Raw genomic sequence first — 14461 nt, forward strand, 5'->3', positions numbered from 1 at the left:
GTGTTATCAACCTTATTTTTGGTTGTCTTCCCCTAGGAGTATGCAACAAGATCTCAGGGAAAATTTTATGCAGCATTTTTAACTTACTCTTCTGTATTTCCTTTACTCTAGGATCTTGGTTCCTCAAGCCTGTAACTCCACTAGTTGGAAAAAAATAGGCTACTTTTATTTTAGAAAAAAAAAGTTTAAGTAATGCTACTTAATGATGGTTCATGCTGTCATTTTTCATAGTTTTTAATACTTTTAAAAACATCACATTGTCATTACTCAAATATGAACACAAAGAAACATGTAGTAATGGAAAACAAAGTATCGACCTTCATTAGGCAATCAACCCTCAGATAATGCTGGGAAATCTGGACCTTTCTCAAGTAGGAATATAGAAGAGAAGGGGGATGTGTTATGTATCACATGCAATATTCAGCACAATTTTATTGCTCCTTGGTGAATCCAATGCTTTTAAAGATTCTATCATTATTTGGAAGCCCTCCAGAGAGTACTAAATATTAAAAATAGCACCTGTACAGCACCTGTAGCTAAGTCAAATCACTTGTTTATTACCCAGAGTGATGAAAACAATTTAATAAAATATTATAGATACTTGATCAATCATGGACAAAATTTTTCTGCTCCAAGAAGTTAAAGGGAATATCTATGCCTGATTTAATACATATCTTTTTAATAACTCATTTAATGGGGAGATAGAGATAATTTCATGGGATTTTTTTAATTAAAGATATTGAAACTTTTAAACAGTCAAAATAAGACCTCCCTTGGAGCATCTTCGGTGTTTTCTTGCTCAGCATTTATGTAAAATCTTGCTTTTGTAATAGCAGTCCATTTTTCTTTTCCTTTGTAGAACCTGATGCTCCTCTTGTCCAGATATAAGAACTTTACCCAGGCTCGGCAAATCATTGTTCTTCACCAGTTATTATTTCTGCAATGAACATGTGATTCAACTTATTCTGATGAGATATGGTACTTGGATTTTATAAAGACTACTGGAAAGAGATATTCCACTGGGATTGTTAAACTGGAAGAATGGAAGGCACAATGTGTTAATCCCATATAAAGAAGGCATACCTAAGAGTGACTCCAAAACTACCTAAAACTTTGCAGTTATATGAATCAATAAATACCCTTTATTGCTTAAGCCAAGTTATTAAGACTGGGTTTCAGACCTGCAACCGAGAGTCCTTATTAATAATAGAGAGAGCTACAGCTAAAAAGTACATAGCAGCAGCCAAGTTTGTCAAGAAGTGATTAACCCTCAGGTTTAAGAAAAAACGCTAATTGAAATAACAATGGCATTAGAAAGGTTTCTCATGAATATGATAAAATTTACTCTAGTCCACTGATAATGGTTTCATTTCCCACTTCCATTTACATTATGCCTAAGACATGAGATGTGAAAATTTATAAATAATATCAAATACCATGGCTACATAGGTCCATTCTTGAAGTTCCATGGAGAGATTATTATTGGCATTTTAACCTGTTCCTCACAGATGCTTAGTTATTTGAGGACTGAAGTAAATTATAAAAGGTTCCAAGAAATGAGGAAATCTTCATGCTTTTTTATATTTTTAAAATTCTGTCTTCATCTTTGGCTTAATACCGTGGTTGTTGATGAGAGCTATGAGTAATATTCCTCAAAGGAAGGCTACAAATAACATAAGAATTCTTCAGCATCATTTTTTTCCTTTAAGTGAACATTCAAGCATGTGCATGTATAGGGATCACATATTTCTACTGTGGCATTTAATTATGAGTAAATTAAAATGTGCAAGACCACGATTTTAAATACTAGTTTAATAACATTTATGCACCTAATTTTTAAATAATTCTCTTCCTCTCTGGAGAGGCACCTAACGTCAAAAAAAAGCGGTGTTAAGGTGAGTCATGGTAACTGAAAAGGCATGAGCAAGGCACATGTCAGAATTATTAATTTTTTAAAAAGATGAAATATTCCCTTCTCTAAAATTATACCATGGCAATATATGCTGAACTTTGAAGTGTGGCTTTGTTTCACTAATCACTGTCTCCAGGAAAAAGAGGCTAAAGAGAGAAAAAAAAAAGAGAAGTACAGCCATCTAAAAATCCCAAATAAATCAAAAGTCAAAGAAAAATGACAAGTTTGTTCATTAAAGCAAAATTTTCTTTTTTTTAAGATTTTATTTATTTATTTTTAGAGAGGGAGGGGAGGGAGAAAGAGAGAGAGAGAAACATTAATGTGCGGTTGCTGGGGGCCACTGGGGGCCACAGCATGCAACCCAGGCATGTGCCCTGACTGGGAATCGAACCCGCGACACTTTGGTTCGCAGCCTGCGCTCAATCCACTGAGCTACACCAGCCAGGGCTAAAGTAAAGTTTTCAATGGGACAATTGTAGCCGAGACTGTATTATGGCCATGCCAAAATTCACCAAGGCAGCAGTTTTCAAACTTTATTCTGAGTCACATTCAAAAAAGTTAGAAAATAACTGTCTTACTGAATGTATTTATGTAATAAACAATATATAACATCTACATAGATATAAATACATAGATATAAAGTGACCTAGTATACATGTACATAAAAAATAAAAGTTCTAACTGCATTAAATGAAGTATGATATTTCCTATTCTGTGTTATTTTTTCCATTCTATTTTATTCCATTTCATTTCATTCTTTTTTATTTCACTAAACACAAATGCTAATCACAAGTCACTAAATTGTTTTCACAACCCACCATCAATTTACAACTAGATATAAAGTATATAATCTGGCATAACTGGAACATACAAGAAATCTTAGGCTGAAATAATTAAACACATTAAAATCATTACAAACACTTATTTCAGATTATGACTATTCTTAAAAGAAATCAAGCCCTAGCTGGCATAGCTCAGTGGATTGAGCACAGGCTGCAAACCAAAGTGTTGCAGGTTTGATTCCCGGCCAGGGTACATGCCTGGGTTTCAGACCATAACCCCCCGCAACCACACATTGATGTTTCTCTCTCTCCCTCTACCTCCCTCTCTTCCCTCTCTAAAAATAAATAAATAAAATCTTTAAAAAAAAAGAAATCATATCAACTGTACACAAAATTTCTTATATTGTTCATTAAATTCACCAAATGTTTTCATAAGCACTTAAAGTGAGATATTTCATTCAGAACAATATCCTACTGAACATATTTTGAAATAGCTCCATGGAAGCTCACCATCTCAGATAGACCAAATCCAAAAACACTGACCATTCACCCTTCTCTTTCTCTCTCTCCCTCTCCTCCCCACAAGCCTCTATAACAGCAAATGAAACATAATACAACAGGGTAATATTCTAATGTAACAAGGAGGTCATCCTATTATTTATTCTGTTTTACCTGTGTATCAACTACTGTTTGATTACTGTTTCTACAAGGAAAATGTTTTCTTAATGATCTCAGAAGAAGACAATGACTTAATGGCTAAAAACTGTGACATGTGAAACAAAACATTGTTTGTTCCCCACTGGTATATATAATATGATTGAGCCCCCATATTTTCTTACATCTCGAACCTCATGATGATGCCCCCTCTAATATGTCTTTTCTCCTGGAGGCAGGTGCAGAGAAGGAATGTTTCCTTGCCAGATTTACCACTAACTAAAAATTCCAGTGTCCTGAATGTCTATTTTTTCAATTTTTAAAGAAGTGACCGTAATTTCTACTTAAAAAGATTTCCTTTATTAACTTTCCTAAGAATGCATATGTTGGCTTGTTTGAAAAAATGCCCTATAGAAATTGGACATGGTGTCTTTCATTGATATGACAGACTGATGATGGGTGAATGGGTTTCCTGTTGACCCTCATGTCACATTTGCTAAATTTCTGTTGAGACAGTAGGGAAGACCCAGTTCATGAAGTTTATTTGTCTTGTTTCTGCTCCATAGAGCATTCATAATCACATGTAGGGAAAGAAGGGGGGACTGGAATCGTGGAAGTCCATTCTCACTCACGCTGAAAGAAGAAGCAAATGGTGCAGCCCTCAGAGCTGAGAGCAAACCTGTGTGGTAAAAAGCAGTGATGTTACAGCATAGCTGGTTCAGCATTATGACCAAAATGGGCCCACTCTAAACCCTGGGGTTTGGTCAACAGTGGTTTTCTTAACTTGGTCCTTAAAGGTTGAAATTTATGTTCAACCATATACAACGCTTAAGTATATTGGTGTGTGTGAGATAGAAGCAAGACTCTGGATTTAATAAGGAAACAAAAGTAGACAGCCTCCAAGCAATTGTAGGTACTATAATTCCAACAGGAGGTGCTGAATGGTTGGATGTTGGCATCCTAGTTAATGGAGACACTGTAAGCCATGTTGCTTAGCACAATTTTGGAAGGAGACATGAAGCTGGCAAGAAAGAAAGAAAGAAAGAAAGAAAGAAAGAAAGGAAGGAAGGAAGGAAGGAAGGAAGGAAGGAAGGAAGGAAGGAAGGAAGGAAGGAAGGAAGGAAGGAAGGAAGGAAGAAAGAAAGAAAACAAAAGCCTTTGTCAGAAACTCCTATTCTTTATTTTTATTTTTCTTTCATTGTCTCCTTGCTTCATTGTCATACAGGGAAGTAAAAAAGGCTGGAAAAAGAAGAGGGAGTGTTAAGGAAAATAAAGAGAAAAAAACATGTGGCCCTGTTGTCTGTAGATGTGTCTTGTCAGTTGGTACCATGTGCCTTCCTTGAGTTAGGTCCTTAAAAGACCCAAGATGGAGCAAGTAGAGATAAGCAGCTTTGTGGTGATTGGGACACTGCTTCTCAAACTTTAATGTGCCTACAAATCACCCTGGGATCTTGTTAAAAATGCCAATTCTGATTTTGAGGTGAGGTCTCAGATTCTGCATTCCTACTATCAGAAGAAACCCAAGCTGGCATCCCATTTAGTGCCCAATGCTGCTCTTTCGGTATGGAACAATGGCATACTCTTAGCCTTTTCCTTTACAAGAATTTCACTTGACACCTTTTCCTTTTTAAATACACCTCCAGCAGAGTGAAGAAAAGCATGACATTATACAAAGCACTTGCCCTAGAATCAGACACATTTCATTTGAATCTCCTCTCTGCAAATGATTTGTAATCTGTGCAAGTGCAGGTAATTTTTTAAAGTCCTGTGAGGTTTGTGTTCTCCATCTATATAAACTGGGCATACCATCTTCTTAACTCTCAGGCTGCTACAAGAACCAAATAATATCGTGCACATAGCCTGGTAGTTTCATTTATGGAATGAATGAATAAACAGTCTATGACACAGTAATTCTAGCCACAGATAATAAAAATAGGGGTGGGTTGCTACCATGTTTGAGTATACATTAATTTTTCTTAATATTATGGTGTTGGCTCTTTCTTAGATTCACAACTGTGGGTTGCAAAGAATTCTAAACACATTAAGTCAAGAATTTCTCCCCACAGCCAAACTTTTCTGACTACAGAAAGCTACTCTCTGATCAGTAATGACAGAATCCAGGGCAGACAAGGTTTTATACGTATTTCTTGCTCTACCTAATAGTAAAAATACACTTGATAATTTTCTTTTCCCCAATCAGTTCAGTTTCTAGACTTGTTCTTCTGGACATCTTCAATTCCTACTTCCAATAACCCAGACTCCTTATCCTCAACCTGCCCCTTTTTATCTCTCTTCTCCAGTCTGAAGTCAGGCTCCCCTTTGCTCTCACAGTAAATCAGGCAAAGGCAACCTCCATATTCATGCTGTCTATCTGGTGAATATGAGTTCTTCTAAGGGAGTCTAGAAGATACCTCTGAGTTAACCAGAGGAATTAAGAGGGAAAGCTAATGCAAGCCTTCCTTAACCTCCCAACCCATATCCACAGACTGAAACTCGGGGTTTAATAAAAAGAGAAAAGGAGGAGGGGTGATTTTATTGAATTTAAAGATACAATGAAGGAAACCAAAGAAAACTGTGAAATAGTGACTGTAGCTACCATATCCTGCCTCCCCTGACTACCTCTGGCAGTCTCCAAGACAGATGGGGCTGGCAGTGAATGGATCCTAGGAGTCAGTTCTTTATCCTTCTGGACCTTGTCATGACTCCCCTTTAGGTGACACTAAAGGGTCTTGAACAGAAAGGGCATGGCAACCACAGAAGTCCCACCTCATGACAAGATTCAGTGGTCATTCAGGGATGCCTGCCCTGCCGTCATGTCCTCTGCCTTATCATCTTCACTCCCACAAGCTGTTATAGCAGAAGTGGGGCCCATCAGCTCATTTCCATCTCAGATTAAATCAGAGGAATGAATTATTATGGGTTCATCTGTCCTGTTAAATTGACTTACATGATTTTGCCATATTTGTAGCCCAAATATCAGCAATTTCACAGATTCAACCTCATACTGTTTATATAAACAAAGTTTCATGGTCACAGAAAAAAAAATAAACCATTTCTGTGGCTGAGCTATGCTGGCCAGAACAAAGTTATCTCAAATTCATATACTAAAAGGCTGACTATTTTAAACTAAGACATACTTAATGTGGTCCTTACCTTTACTTTCTACTTTTCTGGGGAAGATAAGTTCAGCAAATTTCTTTAGGAAATGTCCCATCAGCAGCAGCAGCAACTATTAGTCAAATACAACACAATCACTGTGTGTTTACTCTGTGTAAGGCATGAGCAAGATAGAACTATAAATGGAACATAGTTTTTCCATCTAAGGGGTAACTGAAGTAGCTGAGAAAGCAGAGAAAGCAACACAAAAAAGTTAAGAATGAAGCAACAATATAAGAAAAGTCACACAACAGACCATAATAATTTGCTAAATGAGTGGAATAGAAAATAAGGGCAGTGAGTTGAGAGGCAGAAGCAATCACCTAGAATCTGATTTGAGCCACTTTCCATCTAATTTAGCTCATGTCACCATACCCTCCCACCTACTTACTGAGGAAACTTATCACAGAAAATAAAAATTGCCTCTCTGCCTACTCATAACTCCAGGATGATGGTCCCAGAGGTGTATACCAGTAGGTCTCAGACCACTTCCCCTCATTTACTGGATCTATCTCAGGAAAAGAAAGAAGAATGAGGACATTAATACTGGACATTTTTCTCTCCTCTATATGAAGTCAACATGACATGGTGTGGGGAGGGAATCAAAGCTAATGTATATGCCTCGATATAAACTGCAGCCACCTGGTGGCTAAGCACTTAAACTAACTTTATGACACATCTTAATTCTGAATTTCAATGCTCTGAGCAGTTGCCAACAGTCAAAAGGGCCGTAGCTATGAGTATATTACATATACTGTTTCAGGTGCAAATGAGGCCACACTAACATGGCACAAGCAGTGGCTATGTCAGCTTTTCCTTGCATGCTCTCATTCACAGAGCTTCCCGTGGTATCTTGCTGTGAGCTCTACTGGGTGCCTTAGGAGACAGTACCCAGCCATGAACCCTATGCCCAGGGCCTCCACAATGAGGCTGTGTCCTTACTCAGGGAGCCAAGATTGAGTACTTTGCAAGTGACAAATTCTCCAGGCAGCAGCAGCCCTGCCTGCCTCACTGCACCCTGCACATTGGGATGTTCCATGAAGAAATGCAGAAATGCCCTTTGGGAGGAAAACAACACTGTCACCTTCTGTTGCCTGGACCTGATAAAGGTTTGCTTATACCCTGAGAAAACATCTCCAATTAGGCCCGTCCTCCCACCTTCCACATCTAATCCACAAGAAAGATCTGTCAATTTTATCTGCAAAATACCCCTTGAGTCCTCCTTTTCTCCATCTCATTGGGCATCCTGTTGGCTGAACATTAATTACGATTACTACTTACATGGACCTCAAGCCTTCTAATATCCTGCTTCCATCCTTGCTCTTCAAATCTATTCCAAACATAGCAGCAAGAGGTACCTTCTTCATACATTAAATGAATCATATCTTCCTAGGCCTGATCCCTTCAGTGCCTTCCTGTTATACCCAGAATGAAATCTAAGCTCTTTGGCCTGGCCTGCAATGTCTGAGACCTTGTCCAAGCTTCTTGCTACAGGAGGCCATCTAGTGGGGTACTATGAGAGGCCTGGCCTACGCTTCCAATTACTTAAGCGGGAATCCAAGGTCAACTGCTCCCCAGGAGAAGCCTGGGTCAGAATCTCAGGTCACCTGATCACTGTAGCTTTGAGCTACTCACTTAACTTCCCAGTACTTCACTATCTCACATACAAAGCAACATGTCTCATTGAATAGTCAGAAGTAAAGTGTGATACTACATGCAAAATGCCAGGAACAGTGCCAGTCCATAGTAAGGGCTTTGTGAATATAATTGGCCCTGGTGTGCTTTCCTGTCCTCGGACACATCTTTCCACCTCGGGGCCTTCCACCTGCTGTGAAATGCTCTCGGCCCTTCCCTCCAGCTCTGTGCATGGTCATCTCCTCCCTTCCTTTACATTATCTCTGCAGAAAGACCTTCCCTAACATTACCAAATGGGATTCCCCAGACCTTCCATTATTCTCTGGTGCAACTCTTCATTTTCTTCATAGCACTTGTGATAACTTGGAATTATTTCCTTTCTTTGGCTATCCACTTACTTCTTGACTTTCTCTTCCACAAGACTTTAATTGTTATTAAGGACTTGGACTACATTTATGTTGTTTATCCTTGAATCCCCAGTACCCAGAATATTGGATTGACTCAGGAATCCTCCATTAAGTTACTATTTATTCTTTTTATACTTCTAATGGGTTTTAAGTATATTTTGACATTTTCAATTAGTATAGATATCTGCTTAACAACTTAAAATAATCATTTGTCTTAAGAAAAAAGTTACTATTTTCATTGTTAATAGCAAGTGAGTGGATGAGTTTTGTTGAGTTGCTCACTCAAGTCCCCTTTCTCCCTGGAACTCAGACTAACTCTCAGGGGCTGGGCTGGAAAACACACACCTTGACTGGCCTCTTCATGACTCATCCTCCCTCACTCTTTTTAATGAACATGCAAACCTTTCTTCAAGGGCTCCCTATCCCTCAGGCACATGCTAAGCAAACCAAATTCTAAGTGTTCCTTTTGGTTCAATCCAATTCACCTCTCTCTCCTTCTCTCTGTGTGTAACAGGGGTGTTTGTGTAGTACACATACATTTCTGCATATTTACATGTTATGTTCACAAGCCCAGTCTGAGGAAAAGCTCATGTGTTCCTGATTTATTAGAGAGAGCAAGCCTTCCTAGGAAGCAAGAGGGACAGGAAAAGGAAATGAGGCAGGGAAGGAGAAAAAGCAGAAACAAAGTACATTTCTGAGGTGGCCACCACTTTTCTCAAGCACGAATGATTGTCGGATGTCCCTGGCCTATCTTCTGGGAGGGGCCATGTGAATGACAGCTTCTCAGGACAGTCAGTCAGGGAGAAGAAAGGAGACAATTGTTATCCACCCAATGGCCATGGGAGGGGCCTGAGTCCAGCTACAGCATCTCAGGCCTCAGCTGTAAGGGTGTCCCAAGGGGAGGTGAGGGATGACCGGAAGGACTGGGAGCAGTCACTGTCATAGCCTTTGGCCATTAGAGGCAGCAGTAGTGACCTGACTCAATAACCATGAGAGCATCAAATATCAGCAATTGTACAGATCTGGAGTGGGGCCTAACTGAGTCTAGTACAAATGCATAAGATGGTGATAACCATCCAAACATATTGCTTGAAAATGGGAAGCATATGACATATAAGTTTGCTACTCCCAAAGCTTATACTTATGGCAAACCTCTCTAAATTTTTAACAGCATGTTTTCCAGCTGAGCCCAGGTTCAGCCTCTGAAACCTTAATGTACAGTTGTGAACAGCCACTATATCCAATAAAACATGATACATCTCCAGGAGATACCACTGCAATGAGAAAAAGGTTTTGCCCATATATTAACTGTTCTGATCTCTGCAAACTTGTAACACTCAGTGGGGAAGGTATAGCTTATCTCTATTCTCAATGGGCAATTGAGATTTGGAGAGAGTACATGGCATGGATACAGTCACACACTATCAACAACATGAATGAGAGGCAAGATGTTCTGACTCCCAGCTATGTGCAAAAATACCTCCTCTTCATATACTGTAACTCAATAACTTAAAGTCATATAAATATTTTGTTAATTTAACTATAAGAGGATAAAATGTGTTTCTGAAGACCTGTTCTCCTCTGTTGTTTTAATTTTTTTTCTAGCATACATTGGAAGACAGAAACAAGAACCTAAAAATGTCACAACAGTAAAGCAAATAAGGATAATATAAGAATTTTTAAAATTTAGACCTGAAATTAAAAGATGAAATCATATGTCAACTAATGAATATGATCAATTTTAGAAAGTAGAAAAGCAAAAAAAAAAGGTCCTTCCTCAGCATTTTTCCATCTAACTCAGCTCTATAGCTCAAGAGCCAGTGTCCATGGTTCCCTTCAAAATTTTTGGAGAAGAGGATATCATTCAAATAATACTCTTTCCAGAATCAAACTCTGGCACAGTAGCTCTTACTAGTATTCATTTAACACCAGTTTTGCAGGTTTAGCATCTCACAATAATACACATCTAATTTATGGGGCAAAGTTTATTTCATAAAAAGCAATGCTGACCTTCATCATGGAGTGATCATAAGTCAATCTGCCAATGGCTCTTCTAAGCTTTGACATTTATAGGGAAGATGTGACATTATTTCTACTGACTCTTCATTCTTCTACCATCCACTAAATATAGCCAGTCAAATGTTCAGAGCTTTGTACATGTATCTTAATAATCTGTCATTTAATACTTGGAGAGGATAATGTACTATCACGTAATATCAAGAATGTCTGGAGCTCCAGCTAAAACATCATGAATCTGATACTTAAACCTTATTGGGGGTCTGTTATATGAACAGAACTGTGCTAAGAACTGATCATCTCCTAGGTGCATTATTGGCCCCCATTTTCCTTCCTAACAACATTCTCATCTGGGCTCTTTAAAGCTTTAGCCCTCCACTTTTCTTCAGCAAAGTCCCCTCCCCCATGCCATGTTCCACTTTATCCTTCCTGCACTAAAGCCATCCCGGCTTCCCTTCCTATCAGTGGCTATTTCTGCACTGAGCAGCTCGCCTGGACCCTTGGCCTATAAAGCTTAGCCCTGAACTTCCCAGCACTTCCCTGAAGACTGTATTGGCCTGGTAAGCAGATCCTGCTCCCACATAGTATGGCTCTTGCTGATTTTTATATCTCCTATAGAGCCTTGCACATAGCATACACTCAAGTCTACAATGCCTGGTTCACTCAATAGACCATAAGCTCTTTAAAGGTAAGGGCTGGGTCTTATTCATTGTTTTGTTGCCAGCTTGAAATTAAGTGATTATTACCTCACATGACATTTACAGTTAAGTGAGAGAGAGAAACCTGACCATATATTGAATAGTAGAAAATAATTTAGCTGAGTTGGGATAGGGTCTGATATCAAATTGCCTTGAAAAGCAGACAGAACTCAGACATGATTTAACAGGCCAATAGCTATTGCAAACTCCTAAATAAATGCATAAAAGTAAATTATTTTATAGAGCCATATCAATAAGTCACTCTTTAGCTTAGAAGCAATCAGACAAAGACCAGTGGTTTTCCATGAGGTCTGCTTCTTTAAAGAGACAAAGGGATTGAAATTGGGTCCTTTGAGTTCTTTCAGCCTCCTGATTCTAGGTATTGAAATATGTGTCCTTTGTTCCTGGTGATTTACTGTATCTGATTATAACTCTTAGAATTCACACATCAGGCTCTCCCTTCTTTCCCATCAGGATTTTAAAATTGATTATCTTTACCATTTATGAAATTGTGTGATGTGCTTTTAAGACTTAGGCATCTTAGGGAGAGAGGGAATGTCACCAAAGTATTAAATAATGACTTCTTGAAAAGTCACAAGCTTGTTGGTTGAAATGCTATTAAGTTGTAACCTATAAAACAGAACCTGATTGTTTCAATGGTGCAATAGGCAAACTCTAAATATATTGGATGAGAACTTGAAATATAAGAGAAGAATGTAATCTAATTTTAACAATTCAGTATGTGCAGTGTGAAAGACAAAATTCTTATAGAGAATAAGTTTTACTTGCTATATTTGTCAGATAGAGCACTTGACCATGTAGAGCACCACAATTGTGTAACACAGTGTTGACCAAAAAAATCCCTACCTTGATGGGCCTAACAACCTACCAGGGAGCACCGACATTAAACAAATAATTGTGAATAATTAAATGTAAAAGGAAAAATGGAATGAAGGCATTCTAAGAGCAATCGGGACATAGAACAAAGCATGGAACAGATCTGAAGGACCAAGAGGCTCTTCAAGGGAGGCATATTCCATCTGAGATCCCATGGGTGAGTGAGAGCTGACTGGCAACACAAAAGGGGAATTTTCCAGCAAGTGATCAACACACATGAAGATGGAGTAGCAAGGGAGAGGTTGGGAGCCTTGAGGACTCTTTAGGGACATTCTACATGCACAAGGTGGACAGGGACAAGCTAACACATTTGGTTGAGCTCAGTCACTGAGCATTTTGTATCTTAAGTCTTCTTGTTCAAGACAACTTTCTAGAAAAGAGGTTCCTCTTTAAGAAACTGAGTGTATTGAAGAGAACCTCAAGAATCTTAAGTTCAATGCATGGTTTAGAGTACAATCATGATTCTGTTTTTTAACAGTTACCTAAACTTGCTTTACTTAGAAAAAATATACCACTTTAAGCTAACTTTACAAAAATTGGTTCTTTTCCATGCTTATCCAGATATCCTTTGTTTTTTTAAGCAGGTTTGCTTCTGTGTTACACAGATTTTTGTTATTTTGCTAACATTGTGGTTAAGTTTTCTTTCTTGGTTTGTTTGTGGGGGTTTTTTGCATTTTTTATTGTTGTTCAAGTACAGTTGTCTCTATTTTCCCACCACCACTTTGCCCCGCCCCACCCACCCTCACCTGCCACCTTCAATCCTTCCTTCATTTAGCTTTGTTATGGGTCCTTTATACATGTTCCTTGATGATCCTTCCACCTCTTTCCCTTGTTATCCCCCTCCCATAGTCCCTCTATTTATTATCAGTTTCTTCTTTATTTTAATATCTCTGGTTATATTTTGCTTGCTTCTTTGTTTTGCTAATTGGGTTCCACTTAGAGGTGAGATCATATGGTACTTGTCTTTTATCACCTGGCTCATTTCACTTAGCATAATGCTCTCCAGTTCCATCCATGCCGTCATGAAGGGTAAGAACTCTTTCTTTCATTCTGCTGCATAGTATTCCATTGTGTAAATGTACCACAGTTTTTTGTTCCACTCATTTACTGCTGGGCACTTAGGCTGTTTCCTGCACTTGGCTATTCTAAACTATGCTGCTATGAACGTTGGGGTGCATAGGTTCTTTTGAATTGGTGTTTCAGAATCCTTAAGATGTAATCCCAGCAGTGGAATTGCCGGGTTAAAAGGCAGTTCCATTTTTAGTTCTCTGAGGAAATCCCATACTGTTTCCACAGTGGGTGCACCAGTCTACATTCCTACCACCAGTGCACTAAAGTTCTCTTTTCTCCACAACCTCATCAGCACTTACTTGTTTATTTGTTTACGATGGCCATTCTGACTGGTGTGAAGTGATATCTTACTGTGGTTTTAGTTTGCATCTCTCTGATAGCCAGTGATGCTGAGCATCCTTTCATATGTTTCTGGGCCCTCTGTATACCCTCCTTGGAAAAGTGTCTGTTCAGATCCTTTGCTCATTTTTTAATTGGATCATTTGTCTGCCTGGTGTGAAGTCATGTGAGTTCTGTACATATTTTGGAGCTCAAACCCTTGTCCAAGGTAACATTGGTAAATATATTTTCCCATATGGTTGGTTCCTTCTTCATTTTGATGATGTTTTCTTTAGCCAAGCAGAAGCTTTTTAATTTAATATAGTTCCATTTGTTTATTCTTTCCTTTATATCCCTTGCCTTAGGAGATATGTCAATGAAAATATTACTGCACAGGATATCTGAAATTTTACTCTTTTCCTCTAGGACTTTTTGGTGTCATGACTTATATTTAACTGTCATTTATCCATCTTGAGTTTATTTTTATGTACAGTGTAATTTAGTGGTCTAGTTTCATTGTTTTATATGCAGCTGTCTAGATCTTACAACACCATTTGTTGAAAAGGTATTTTTACTCCATTTTATGCTTCTGCCCCTTTTGTCAAACATTTATTGACCATAGAGACAAGAGTTTATTTCTGGGCTCTCTGTTCTGTTCCATTGATCCATGTATCTGTTCTTATGCTAGTACCAGACTGTTCTGATTACAGTGGCTTTGTAACATAGTTTAATGCCAGGTATTGTGATCCCTCCTATTTTATTCTTCTCAAAATTGCTGTGGCTATTCAGGGTCATTTATGGTTCCATACAAATTTTTGAAATGTTTGTTCTATATCTGTGAGCTATGTCATTGGTATTTTAAGAGGGATTGAATTGAATCTATATATTACTTTAGGTAGTACGCACATTTTGATT

At 38.3% G+C, this 14461-nt stretch overlaps 1 protein-coding gene across 1 annotated transcript in view; it reads right to left on the reverse strand.

Annotated features, from left to right (window-relative positions):
* Nucleotides 1–14461, reverse strand: part of FHIT (fragile histidine triad diadenosine triphosphatase) — a 1459115-nt gene that overhangs the window by 1204869 nt on the left and 239785 nt on the right. The gene's annotated exons all lie outside the window — the stretch shown is intronic.

The sequence above is a fragment of the Phyllostomus discolor genome, chromosome 7 (assembly GCF_004126475.2).
Source record: "Phyllostomus discolor isolate MPI-MPIP mPhyDis1 chromosome 7, mPhyDis1.pri.v3, whole genome shotgun sequence".
NCBI lineage: Eukaryota > Metazoa > Chordata > Mammalia > Chiroptera > Phyllostomidae > Phyllostomus > Phyllostomus discolor.